At 43.7% G+C, this 14,369-nt stretch overlaps 1 long non-coding RNA gene across 1 annotated transcript; it reads right to left on the reverse strand.

Annotated features, from left to right (window-relative positions):
- Positions 1–11,410: 11,410 nt before the first annotated feature.
- LOC106612912 (uncharacterized) lies at positions 11,411–13,983 on the reverse strand. Its single transcript, XR_014378888.1, has 3 exons — positions 12,945–13,983; positions 12,529–12,650; positions 11,411–12,375 (listed from the first exon to the last, which is right to left on the reverse strand). It is a non-coding gene; the product is annotated as an uncharacterized LOC106612912 (long non-coding RNA).
- Between the last annotated feature and the right edge of the window lie 386 nt (positions 13,984–14,369).

Here is a 14,369-nt window from a genome sequence, read left to right on the forward strand (position 1 = left end):
GAATATAATAAAAATGTATATACATTTTGGGGGTTGGGGTTCTGCCTAGAAATGGCACTGTCCCCATGACCTCTGATCCTACAACACCTGCAGGTCTGTTATCGATGGCAGATGGGGTCCAGAAATAGAGCAACTTTTCAGTCACCATACTGGAGTAATTAAAGCACAGTTCCTTGTCCTCCCAAAGTGCTCAGAGCATTTCATATGATTCTGGATGTAAATCTGAGCCACTCCATTTAGTATGATATGATACGTTTCGTCTGGTATGTTTTCATTTGTGGATGTCCATCATCCATTTCATATCACATGTTACAAATTACAATTCGTAACTACGAATTGTAATTCGTATATGTTATGAATTGCAATTCGTATAATATTTTATCAATTAAATTCATACAAACTTGCAAAATGTATGATATGTTACGAATTCCAATTTGTTGTTGCTAACGTTAGCTAGGTGGCTAACGCTAACAAAAGCTAGATCTAGGGGTTAGGGTTAGTGGTTAAGGTTAGGGTTAAGGTTAAACGTTAGGTTAAAGAGTTAAGGTTAGGGTAAGGGGAAGGGTTAGCGAAAATGGTTAAAATCAGTGACAACCCATCATTCAGAGCAGAGCCCCACCTGTTTAGCTAAAAAAATAAATACAAACATTTTGTTGTCTGTTTTGCATGTTATTTTGGCATTAATACGTGTCACATATCAGTTTGAAAACAATGTATTTTTTTTATATATACACTGCTCAAAAAAATAAAGGGAACACTAAAATAACACATCCTAGATCTGAATGAATGAAATAATCTTATGAAATACTTTTTTCTTTACATAGTTGAATGTGCTGACAACAAAATCACACAAAAATAATCAATGGAAATCTAATTTATCAACCCATGGAGGTCTGGATTTGGAGTCACACTCAAAATTAAAGTGGAAAACCACACTACAGGCTGATCCAACTTTGATGTAATGTCCTTAAAACAAGTCAAAATGAGGCTCAGTAGTGTGTGTGTGGCCTCCACGTGCCTGTATGACCTCCCTACAACGCCTGGGCATGCTCCTGATGAGCAGGCGGATGGTCTCCTGAGGGATCTCCTCCCAGACCTGGACTAAAGCATCCGCCAACTCCTGGACAGTCTGTGGTGCAACGTGGCGTTGGTGGATGGAGCGAGACATGATGTCCCAGATGTGCTCAATTGGATTCAGGTCTGGGGAACGGGCGGGCCAGTCCATAGCATCAATGCCTTCCTCTTGCAGGAACTGCTGACACACTCCAGCCACATGAGGTCTAGCATTGTCTTGCATTAGGAGGAACCCAGGGCCAACCGCACCAGCATATGGTCTCACAAGGGGTCTGAGGATCTCATCTCGGTACCTAATGGCAGTCAGGCTACTTCTGGCGAGCACATGGAGGGCTGTGCGGCCCCCCAAAGAAATGTCACCCCACACCATGACTGACCCACCGCCAAACCGGTCATGCTGGAGGATGTTGCAGGCAGCAGAATGTTCTCCACAGCGTCTCCAGACTCTGTCACGTCTGTCACATGTGCTCAGTGTGAACCTGCTTTCATCTGTGAAGAGCACAGGGCGCCAGTGGCGAATTTGACATACCACCCTCATACCACCCTCATGGAGTCTGTTTCTGACCGTTTGAGCAGACACATGCACATTTGTGGCCTGCTGGAGGTCATTTTGCAGGGCTCTGGCAGTGCTCCTCCTGCTCCTCCTTGCACAAAGGCGGAGGTAGCGGTCCTGCTGCTGGGTTGTTGCCCTCCTACGGCCTCCTCCACGTATCCTGATGTACTGGCCTGTCTCCTGGTAGCGCCTCCATGCTCTGGACACTACGCTGACAGACACAGCAAACCTTATTGCCACAGCTCGCATTGATGTGCCATCCTGGATGAGCTGCACTACCTGAGCCACTTGTGTGGGTTGTAGACTCCGTCTCATGCTACCACTAGAGTGAAAGCACCGCCAGCATTCAAAAGTGACCAAAACATCAGCCAGGAAGCATAGGAACTGAGAAGTGGTCTGTGGTCACCACCTGCAGAACCACTCCTTTATTGGGGGTGTCTTGCTAATTGCCTATAATTTCCACCTGTTGTCTATTCCATTTGCACAACAGCATGTGAAATGTATTGTCAATCAGTGTTGCTTCCTAAGTGGACAGTTTGATTTCACAGAAGTGTGATTGACTTGGAGTTACATTGTGTTGTTTAAGTGTTCCCTTTATTTTTTTGAGCAGTGTATATAGTTAATAAAGCCACATACAAACATGGTCTTTTTTTGCTTTCTTGAGTAAGTCAGATCCAAAATGCAGGTGTTCCAGCCTACCTCAGTGCTTTCTGTGGTGGAGGGACAGCCAGCGGAAAATACAGAGCTTAGGGGTTGGTCATTTTTTCTAGTTGCGCCGTGATTTGCTCAGTGGTCTATCACTCATGGGGACACTACGTCACCGCAAAATCTACAGGGAGAGCTAGAAAGTTTAAGCCCCCTTAGGTGCTGCCATAGATTTACATTAGAAGTGCCCATCCAAGAAGGCTCAAGGTCATTGGCAACAGATAAAATTACGTCAAATCACGTTATATCTACCATAGCTTTGATTGGACTGATCATGTCAACATCATACTTTCAAAATCTTAGCTAGCAGTCATCATCATGAATCAAGTCGACAATCTACTGGCAAATCCTTTTCAATCCTTGTCATATGAAGATAAATTATAGATAAAACGTATCGGTGCGGGCCTCCTGAGTGGTGCAGCGGTCTATGGCACTGCATCGCAGTGCTAGAGGCATCACTACACCCCCGGGTAAAATCCCGGGCTGTATCACAACCGGCTCTGATTGGGAGTCCCATAGGCCGTGCATAATTGGCCCAGCGTCGTCCAGGTTAGGGGAGGGTTTGGCTGGGGGGGGGGCTTTACTTGGCTCATCGCGCTCTAGCGATTCCTTGTGGCGGGCCGGGTGCCTGCAAGCTGACAGTTAAACGGTGTTTCCTCTGACACATTGGTGCACCTGGCTTCCGGGTTAAGCGGGCGGGTGTTAAGAAGCTTGGTTTGGTGGGTCATGTTTCAGAGGATGCATGACTCGACCTTCACCTCCCGAGCCCATTGGGGAGTTGCAGCGATGAGACAAGATCGAAATTGGGGAGAAAATGGGGTTAAAAAAATCTATAAATAAACGTTTCGGTACTCATCGGACATTGTACATAAACATTACACAACAAGTTGGAAATCGCAAAATCAACAATGAGTGGTTTAGAAGGAATCAGTGGCTAACAACAAGCGTTGCAAAGCAATCATTATTTTGCGTCCCCTGTCTGCTATTCGGTGGAGAGTTTGTGTGCTCCAAGTCTGGGTTTAAGGGTCTCTTTTCCAAGCTTAAAAGGATAAGAAATGACCAGTGGTGTAAAGTACTTAAGTAAAAATACTTTAAAGTACTACTTAAATTGTTTTTTGGGTGTCTGTACTTTACTTTACTATTTATATTTTTGACAACTTTTACTTTTACTTCACCAAATTCCTAAAGAAAATAATGTATTTTTTACTCTATACATTTTCCCTGACACCCAAAAGTACTCATTACATTTTGAATGCTTAGCTGGACAGAAAATGGTCCAATTTTCACATTTATCAAGAGAACAACCCTGGGCATCCCTACTGCCGCTGATCTGGCGGACTCACTAAACACAAATGCTTTGTTTTTACATGATGTCTGAGTTTTGGAGTGTGACCCTGGCTATCCATAAAAAAAAAGAAATTGTGCCATCTGGTTTGCTTAATATAAGGAATTTTCAGTTATTCATACTGTTACTTTTAATATTTAAGTATATTTTAGCAACTACATTTACTTTTGATACTTAAGTATATTTAAAACCAAATAGTTTTAGACTTGAAAGTGCCCTAAATCCAGAGAATGCCAGACTTTGATGAAAAAGTTTCATGACCGAATTTGCCCACAAGAACGGCTGCCGCACCACCTTCCTGTTCAAGTTAGCACAGCACAACGCTGAGTCCAAGAGTGTCTTGGAGTATGCTGCTGCATAAATTATGTAATATACCAGGGAGATATGTATACTGTAGCTAAAAAAGTCATACTAAGTGTATGTTGTGTAGTAAACTGTTAGTTGCCCATTTGCCTCCCTTTAACTTCATAACTTAGCCTACTGTTCTGACTTGATGTAGCCTATATGCTGTTTTAGAGAAATGTCATCATTGAATATTGTAAGAGCTTTCATTGTCTATTTATATGCCCCCTTTATTTATCATATGGTTCTGACTTGGTGTACAGGAAGAACACTGTAAGATCAGTCCATTTCAAAAGTGCTGAATAAATAGTGATATTGACTATGTCCGTCTTAGCTCAGTCATTAATGTTTTCATTGAAATTACGGATTGCCTCTTATCCTGTCATCATTCCCTTATGCCATAGTTTGTATATCTCAATTGTCAGTAGAAACCACATTTGTTTAAGCAAGTCAGCCATATCAGTTATGTTTTTTAAAAAGGCAGTAAATGAGGCTGAATGAACTGTTTCACTGCCAGACAAGCCTCCGCTGATAACCAGATGTAGCGGTGGTAAGGATTCACTCCATGGTGCTGAAAAGAAAGCTCTGCTGTTGGGACAGCTTTATGTAGGCCCTAACAGTTTGTGGGCACCGTTTGTCACCATCATAGTGCAATTACTGTAGTGTTGTGTTGTGTAGTGTCTTTGCTGGCATGCATAAAAACATTTTTTTTTAAAGAGTTTGTCCCACCAAGATTTACATGCTAAAATCGCCACTGGTTAAGGTTAGGGGAAGGGTTAACTAACATGCTAAGTAGTTCCGAAGTAGCTCAAAAGTAGTTACAAAATTGGTAATTAACTGAAGTTGTCCGTGATGAGAATCGAACACGCAATCTTTGGGTTGCTAGACATTCGCGTTATACACCCATCCATCCTACACTGTTTATATAATAGCCTCAGCTATGGGACTTGCATCTAAATGGTTGTATGAAATGTATTAATAAGGATAAAGCTTTTTGTAATACATTGAGGTGCTATGTACTGATGTTAATGTGACAGAATGTATTTATGTTCAAAGATTAAATCAGTCATCGGCACGCCCCCAGGGACACAGACAGGACCAGGCGTCATGTGACAAGCCTGTTCTATGTTCAAGTAAAAAAAAACACCCTGATTTACTTTCTTCAGACCAGCTTACCTCAGAAGAGAGAGCCAAGGTTTTACCACCCAATTCCTCTACTGAAAGTTACCTATACCACGTGGTTAAACTTATAGACTATCGAGACCGACAGAATAAGAACAAGTCTTTGATATTAATTATTAGTCTGCAGCTAAGTAAATTATATCATTGAACGCGAAGACCAACGAAACATCCATTCTATAACGACATTAATGAATGTCGCTTTGAAAGATCCATTCTAACCGAGAGAGAGAGAGAGAACTCTCCAACAGAACGACTCTCCAACAAGGATCCCGACGACACACTGAGCGTAAATATATATTGATTGCAATTGTTCCCGAATGAGTGAGCGTTCATGTGCAAAGGATTAGCATATCAATTGTTAATATTAATGAACTCTGTGTGCCTTCTCAACTGCCCTTTATGACCCTCTGTTTAACAGGCCGCCATGCCTGTTTAGCCCACTAGGGCACATTACTCTACCAATTCTTTGTGACGATAATTACTGTTTGTATGCTTTCTGTGAATTACTTAGTTTAGTAAATTAATGATTTTAAGACAATTGATATATGGATGACTTTAGTAAAGGCTGGATTCGTGCAGATACAACAATTAACGACGTTTGGAGACTGGACGCGAGGTAAAATACACCATTTAAACCAGAAGATAATCGGCCTATACTATAATATAATATAATATATAATGTTATAATATAGGAAAGTTATATTAGGAAAATTATAACTTTGTAATCTGAATATTTTCCTTGGTGCCCCGATCTCCTAGTTAATTACAGTTAAACGATTAATCAGTTTAATCACGTAATAATAATTACAGGGAGTTAATTGATAAACATGTCTTCAGTTTAAAGGTGCCCAAAGACACGACACATGGAATTCTGTAACATATGCAGCTCAGAGGAAACCTGGCCCAGGTTTTCTTCACAATCCAGATAGTTTATTCAACCCTTTCAGGAGAGCCTTGCTCTTTGGAGCTTTGGTGAACTCGTCTTGGATGACCACCCAAAGCTGATGTGCCAATCAGAAGTGCCTCCTCACATCTTCACAATTCACATGGCAGGTTAAATTGGAAAGATGGTATGGACACATTTGTCTATGATGTCCAGAAATAGGGCATAAGGGACATTACCAGTGGACGTTAGTGTCCAGTAGCTCACAGCTTTGTGTTCTCCACAGTATCCAGGTCTCACTGGTTACTGTCCATACATATTGGGAAGGAGGTTCATCATGGCTCTCACAATCAGGCAGGCAATGTCTCTGGACACCATTTGGCTCCTGGAGGAGACACTACACTGAAAGATCATCTTGGATTCTGAGCTCTAGGCCAGTTGATCATAGACAGAGGCTACAACCTGTTTTGTCTCTGCTGGTTTCAAGTAGAAGTTTAGCTCTGTTTCTTCACTAGCCACTGACATTCCAAGGTGGTTCTTCAGATCATCCAGAAAGGGCAAGTGCCTCAGGAAGAGTTTGGCATCCTCCTTTGGGGCACCATAGTAGATTTGGTGCAGAAGTTTGGTCACAATAGTGTGCAGTGTGGCAGAACCAATCACAAGAAGTTCTCCATAGACAAGAGGGGGCTTACTGCCAAGGTGTGTCTCGGAGTTCTGTATAAAGTAAAGGTTTACACAGGAGGAGGGTCTAGTCTTGTGGCTACATGTGATAAGCTAACTGACACTTAGAGAGATCAGCTTTCATGACAGTTCTGGTAACTTTGCTATCTCCAGCACTGAAGGCTTTTCTCAGGGCAATGGGGCCACCAGCCACACTCAGCAGGTCATTAAGTATAGAGCTCACAATCCTGAATCCCACAGGCCTGGAGAAGAGGATCTGCTGCTGCTTTGTATCATTGAAAGCATCTGTGAAGTGCAGAGTACAAGCCAGGTCCTGCAGCACAGACATCACCACCCACATGATCAGGTTGACCAATGCAATGCTGGTGATCCCTCTTCCTCAGAGGAGTCTGCAGGGTTGGCTCTAATGCTAAGAATCAGACTGGTGACAATTTCCACCACCACCCAAAATGCACTCTGTAGATGGGAGGCTGGGAGGTAGGTCAAGTGACTGACAATGTCCTCAATGGCCCTTTGGAGTAAGCTTCTGCTCGTAAACCCAATTGATTTCCTTTGAGCCACAGTCTGATCTCCACTTGCAGCGTTTATGCTACCCGAAAAACAGAAAATAAAGGCCACAAGTTCAGAGACTATAAAAACACCTATAAACACCTGTATCAAGTGAAGTGACAGACTCATGGGTTAAGAGAGGAAAGGGAGGAGCACAGTGACTCTCCATGCCCATTCAGTCGCTGAGAGAATGGTCTGTCACTGTGGGATTCAGTGCAAACTACAGAAAATGTATCTTGTACTAGGTCCAACTCCCTCTTATGGAGTTTCAGGTGAGTGTTCACCTCCCACACATTAACAGTGTTCATTTCAACAACAAAAATAATGACAAAATTCTCTGTGACTAGAATCTGACTAAGTGGACTGGACTAGAGTTTTTGGAGAGATTGAAAGCTTTTCAGTGATAAGCACAAATAATATTAACAGGACCGATGCACAGCGCAGTTCTGTTCAGCAGTGGGAAGGTTGCGTCCCACCTGGCAAACACAGCCTACATCAGCTGGTGAACTGTGGTGGAGCAAGCAATGAGTGTGGGCAGACCAGGCCCCAGTGTCCGGTCTGGAGCGTGAAGTCAGGAGCTCTGCTGGTCTGCTAGCGGTGCCAAAAGCCCTGGTCTGCCTAGAAAGCCGATGTAAATTATGATCGACAGAACATCCAAACAAAAAAAGGCTCCCGGTTGACTCTGTCAGGCATGATGAAAACGACTACATCGACCATGATCCTTTGCTAGTTACGACCACTTTCACCATGATCTTTAGCAATTTTATGGTGTCATTCAGTCCAACTCAGCCCTGACCTTATTCTATTTATATTATTTTAGGTACTTTAATTTTTGAAACTCAATTAACGTTTAATGTTTTATTTTATTTATTTTTTATATTTACTTTAGAGTTATTTGATATTTCTTTAGAGAAAATATACATGTAGTGATTGTTTATGTATTGTAATTAGAAATGTAATAATAAAAAATATATATTAAAAAACTCGCTTCAAATTCAAATGCTTCCGGCTTCATGCGCCATCGGGAGTTTTACATAGGAATGCGTGGATGACGTCAGCGCTATCATTATCTACTGGTTTTAATAGAGAGCAATAGTAATGCCGTCTTTTTGTAGGCACTAATTCCACCATGGTTCGTTGGACAAAGCCTACAGGAACATGAAAGGATGTCACGACTTCCGCCGAAGTCGGTCCCTCTCCTTGTTCGGGCGGCGTTCGGCGGTCGACGTCACCGGTCTTGTGGGAGCTAGATGCTGACATTGAGCAGGCGCTACGTGCAGAGCCCACTCCCCTCCAGTGTCCCGCTGGACGTCTGTACGTTCCGTCTGTTGTCCGTGACCGGTTGATCTATTGGGCCCACACGTCACCCTCCTCTGGTCATCCAGGCATCGGTCGGACGGTGCGCTGTCTGAGTGGGAAGTACTGGTGGCCCACTTTGTTAAGGACGTGAGGGTTTATGTTTCCTCCTGTTCGGTGTGTGCCCAGTGTAAGGCTCCTAGGCACCTGCCCAGAGGGAAGCTACACCCCTTACCCATTTCACAGTGGCCTTGGTCGCACCTGTCGGTGGATTTCCTTACCAATCTTCCTCCCTCACAGGGTAACACCACGATCCTGGTCGTTGTGGACCGGTTTTCTAAGTCCTGCCTTCTCCTCCCTCTGCCCGGTCTCCCTACGGCCCAACAGACTGCGAAGGCCTTATTTACACGTCTTCCGGCACTACGGGGTGCCTGAGGATATAGTGTCTGATCGGGGTCCCCAGTTCACTTCGAGGGTCTGGAGGGCATTCATGGTACGTCTGGGGGTCTCGATCAGCCTTACCTCGGGTTTTCACCCCGAGAGTAACGGGCAGGTGGAGAGAGTGAACCAGGATGTGGGTAGGTTTCTGAGGTCTTATTGCCAGGACCGGCCGGGGGAGTGGGCGGCGTTCGTGCTATGGGCAGAGATGGCCCAGAACTCGCTCCGCCACTCCTCCACTAACCTCTCCCCCTTCCAGTGCGTACTGAGGTACCAGCCGGTTCTGGCGCCTTGGCATCAGAGTCAGATGGAGGCTCCTGCGGTGGACGACTGGTTCAGGCGCACGGAGGAGACATGGGACGCCGCTCATGTTCACCTTCAGCAGCCCGTGATGCGCCAGAAAGCCAGCGCAGTCTGTCACCGCAGTGAGGCCCCGGTGTTCGCACCGGGGGACCGGGTCTGGCTCTCGACCCGAAACCTGCCCCTCCGCCTGCCCGAGGTCAGTTACAGTTTACAGCTTCCCCCCGATTACCGTATTAACCCCTCGTTCCATGTGTCTCTCCTCAGGCCGGTGGTGGCTGGGCCGCTCCAGGAGTCTGAGATGCAGGAGGTTCCTCCACCCCCTCTGGACATCGAGGGGGCACCGGCGTATTCCGTTCGCTCCATACTGGACTCGAGGCGTCGGGCGAGGGGCCTTCAGTACCTCGTGGAGTGGGAGGGGTACGGTCCGGAGGAGAGATGCTGGGTTCCGGTGGAGGACGTGTTGGACCCTTCAATGCTGCGGGAGTTCCATCGTCTCCGTCCGGATCGCCCTGCACCTCGCCCTCCGGGTCGCCCCCCAGGGCCGGTGTTGGCGCGCTGCTGGAGCCGCGCGTCAAGGGGGGGGGTACTGACACAACTTCCGCCGAAGTTGGTCCCTCTCCTTGTTCAGGCGGTGTTCGGCGGTCGACGTCACCGGTCTTCTAGCCATAGCCGATCCACCTTTCATTTTCCATTTGTTTTGTCTTGTTTTCCCACACACCTGGTATTCATTCCCTCATTACATGTCGTGTATTTAACACTCTGTTCCCCCCATGTCTGTGTGTGTAATTGTTTATTGTTGAGGTTGGCACGCTTCCGGCTGGTTTGCGCCGGGTTTATTTTATTACCCATGCTTTGTGGCAGCCTGTACTTTGTACTTGTGTTTTTGTACTTTGTGCTGCCTCACTGGTTCGTTGGGCATTTGTTTTGTGACGCAGTTGCGTTCTGTGCAAATTATTGCCTTAGTAAAGTGCTTTGTCCACTCATCTCTGCTCTCCTGCGCCTGACTTCGATGCACCAGCTACACTCACCTCTTGACAAAGGAGTTATTTTTGGATTTTTGGATAAATATCGAAATAAGGTCTGTGGTAAACACAGGCATTGGAGATCTTATACGTTTTGTTCTATGAGATAAACTCAATCAGCTAACGTCACCTCTTGTGAATTTTGAAGCATTTATGTAATCAAAAAAGCACATAAAGGCTTCATAATTCATAAAGGTCATGTTAACTGACTGATATTATCTCATAGAACAAAACGTATAATATCTCCTAAGCCTGTGTTAACCTCACACCTTATTTTTGAAGTTTATCCCAAAACCCATTTTTTTCTACATTAATTTTCCCCATAGGAATAGAGTGCCACAGTGGATACATCATAATACCCATATAACCTAGCTGTCAAACAAGGAAATTGTTCTAAATGTTTTTTCACCATTCATTTTTCCCATAGGGGATTTTAGAACCACTTCAAACAAGGTCTGTGTTTCATGTAGGCTTTCACTGGTGTGACATTTTGATAACTGTGTAAATCTCTCACGGACAAGTTTACTTTTATCAATATATTCGTCTCTATTTACTCTCAGATTCGAAAATGCTAATTAGCATCAAAGTAGAAAGCATGCAAGACTACAAATCTCTGCAAGCTCCTGCACGTCATCTCTAGCTGACACCTTTGCTGTCAGCTAGCTAGCTACCTTGATCCAAAATGAACAATGAAAATAGAAACTCATATGTGCTGGTTTATTTATGCATTTGGTCTTCTGTCTTTTACAGAATACCATCCTAGTAGCAGTCAGGTATTTACATTGTTCCATGAATATTATACTTTTGCAAAGTAGCTAGCTACCCACCTACATGATATTAGCAACATACCCTTATTTTACCATATCCTCTTCTCCTTCAGCCAGGGGAGGTCTATATTTAATCTCTTATAATTTCTGCCAACTATATGAACGAGGTGAAATCTACTTCCCTTCATGGTGTCAGAATCCACTGCTGTATTAAAGCGATTCAGAACTAACTTGTTGCCATGTTCTGTTGCAGATTGAAAGCCAGATTAATTCATTGCAGAATGTATCCATAATCATGAATAAGCATATTTATTTGATAGGAATGCATCTAGTCACCCATCAATCACATCAAACACCTGAACTCCAACAATGACATTGTTTTAAATAAACAAAAATACTAAACAATGCATACATATGCCTATAATACATAACATATAAACATCTGACTTGAAGTAAAGATTAAATGATGTATTAATCAATGCTACAAACCTGGGACATCGAAGATCACCATATGAACTTCTATTACTATCAGAGAGCACACATGTTCTTCTGATTTTCCATTTTAGGAATTAAACCAGCACAAATAACACAACATGTAAAACAGAATATTGTGATTTTTGGTGGGTGAGTTACAAATGGAGAAACAACTGGATATGTAAGGTAGGTTTAATATAAAATACTAGCTCACCTCCAGCAGAATAAGAAACACACTTAACTTACTCAAAACAAGGAAGCCATGCCTGAACGCAGCTATATCAACACCCTTCTGGTCAATGTAACAGGCCCATATTGCTGATGTCAGCTGTGAGCAGAACATTTACCACTGCATTCAGTCTGAACCACAAAATAAGCAGGACAGTATTACACTGGTGAAAAAAAAGTTACAAAAACAGTGCACCACAACACTTTGTAACTTAGTCTAGACGTTATCAAATCAGCAGAAGAACCAATGTAGGAAGTAGCATAGAAAAAATGGGTGAAGTTAGGGTGGGTTTATAGAGATAGGATGGAGAGATCCAAAGTGTCTGAAGTTGAGGGACCATGGGGCATGAAAGGCAGTGTGGAATAAGGGGTAGGTAGAGGGATGGATGGCTGTGGAATAAACATAAAATGGGGGCTGGTGTGCTTCTGCAGCCCCTTTAGGTCGTTGTCACAAATATCCAGTCATACACATGTTCTCTGTGTGTCCCTCATTCCGTCTCAGTTGCAGCATTCAAACCGTGGTCATCGTGTGTCTGTGAATCACAACATTAAAGACAATGAGTGATCACAGCATTTCCAGAAATGAAGCCATACCAAATACAACTTAAGCATTGAGGACAGCCTTTTGTTGACAACATGGCGGTTTACACTATGTCTACTGTGTGTGAATGATAGAAGAATCTTACCCAAGCTGTAGGTCCATTTCAGTGTGTGGTCACTTAGGCCTGCACATCAACCAGTATTGGGACAATTGGAGACTTGGGATGCTTGCTCTCAAAGTTCTGCTTGAATGTCTTCTGGTCTGCGTCTATAAAGGTCAAGTACAAAATGGAGGAAGTTAATCTGTGGATTAGATTGAATACAAATTTGACACCAGAGGAGGCTGGTGAGAGGAGCTATAGGAGGATGGGCTCATTGTAATGGCTGGAAAGGAATATTGGAACAGAGTCAAACATGTGGTTTCCATATGTTTAATGTGTTTGATACCGTTCCATTCCAGTCATAGCAATGAACACATCCTCCTATAACTCATCCCACCAGCCTCCACTCGTTGAAACAAATAATAAACTAGGCACACACAGTACCAACCAATACTACTCACCTGACAGACAAGGCAGGTGTGGACCAGTGCTGCCTTCGCTGCAGTCTTCTGGTCCACAGCTGCTCCCTTAGCAGCCACTGCCTTGGCATCAGTCAACTAGTTCAACTTCAAATTGAGAGTGGAGCATGTGTTATACAGTTGAAGTCGGAAGTTGACATACACTTAGGTTGGAGTCATTAAAACTCGTTTTTCAACCACTCCACAAATTTCTTGTTAACAAAATATTGTTTTGGCAAGTTGGTTAGGACATCTACTTTGTGCATTGACACAAGTCATTTTTCCAACAATTGTTACAGACACATTATTTCATTAATTCACTGTATCACAATTCCAGTGGGTCAGAAGTTTACATACACTAAGTTGACTGTGCCTTTAAACAACTTGGAAAATTCCAGAAAATTATGTCATGGCTTTAGAAGCTTCTGATAGGCTAATTGACATAATCTGAGTCAATTGGAGGTGTACCTGTGATGTATTTCAAGACCTACCTTCAAACTCAGTGCCTCTTTGCTTGACATCATGGTAAAATCAAAAGAAATTAGCCCAAAAATTGTAGACCTCCACAAGTCTGGTTCATCCTTGGGAGCAATTTCCAAACACCTGAAGGTACCACGTTCATCTGTACAAACAATAGTAAGCAAGTATAAACACCATGGGACCATGCAGCGGTCATACCGCTCAGGAAGGAGACATGTTCTGTCTCCTAGAGATGAACGTACTTTGGTGCGAATAGTGCAAATCAATCCCAGAACAACAGCAAAGGACCTTGTGAAGATGCTGGAGGAAACAGGTACAGAAGTATCTATATCCAAAGTAAAACGAGTCCTATATCAAAATAACCTGAAAGGCCGCTCAGCAAGGAAGAAGCCACGGCTCCAAAACCACCATAAAAAAGCCAGACTACGGTTTGCAACTGCACATGGGGGCAAAGATCGTACTTTTTGGAGAAATGTCCTCTGGTCTGATGAAACAAAAATAGAACTGTTTGGCCATAATGACCATCGTTATGTTTGGAGGAAAAAGGGGGAGGCTTGCAAGCCGAAGAACACCATCCCAACCGTGAAGCACGGGGGTGGCAGCATCATGTTGTGGGGGTGCTTTGCTGCAGGAGGGACTGGTGCACTTCACAAAATAGATGGCGTCATGAGGAAGGACAATTATGTGGATATATTGAAGCAACTTCTCAAGACATCAGTCGGGAAAATAAAGCTTGGTCGCAAATGGATCTTCCAAATGGACAATGACCCCAAGCATACTTCCAAAGTTGTGGCAAAATGTTTTAAGGACAACAAAGTCAAGGTATTGGAGTGGCCATCACAAAGCCCTGACCTCAATCCTATAGAAAATTTGTGGGCAGAACTGAAAAAGTGTGTGAAAGGAAGGAGGCCTACAAACCTGACTCAGTTACACTAGCTCTGTCAGGAC

Source organism: Salmo salar, chromosome 09, assembly GCF_965601325.2.
Source record: "Salmo salar chromosome 09, fSalSal1, whole genome shotgun sequence".
Taxonomy (NCBI): domain Eukaryota; kingdom Metazoa; phylum Chordata; class Actinopteri; order Salmoniformes; family Salmonidae; genus Salmo; species Salmo salar.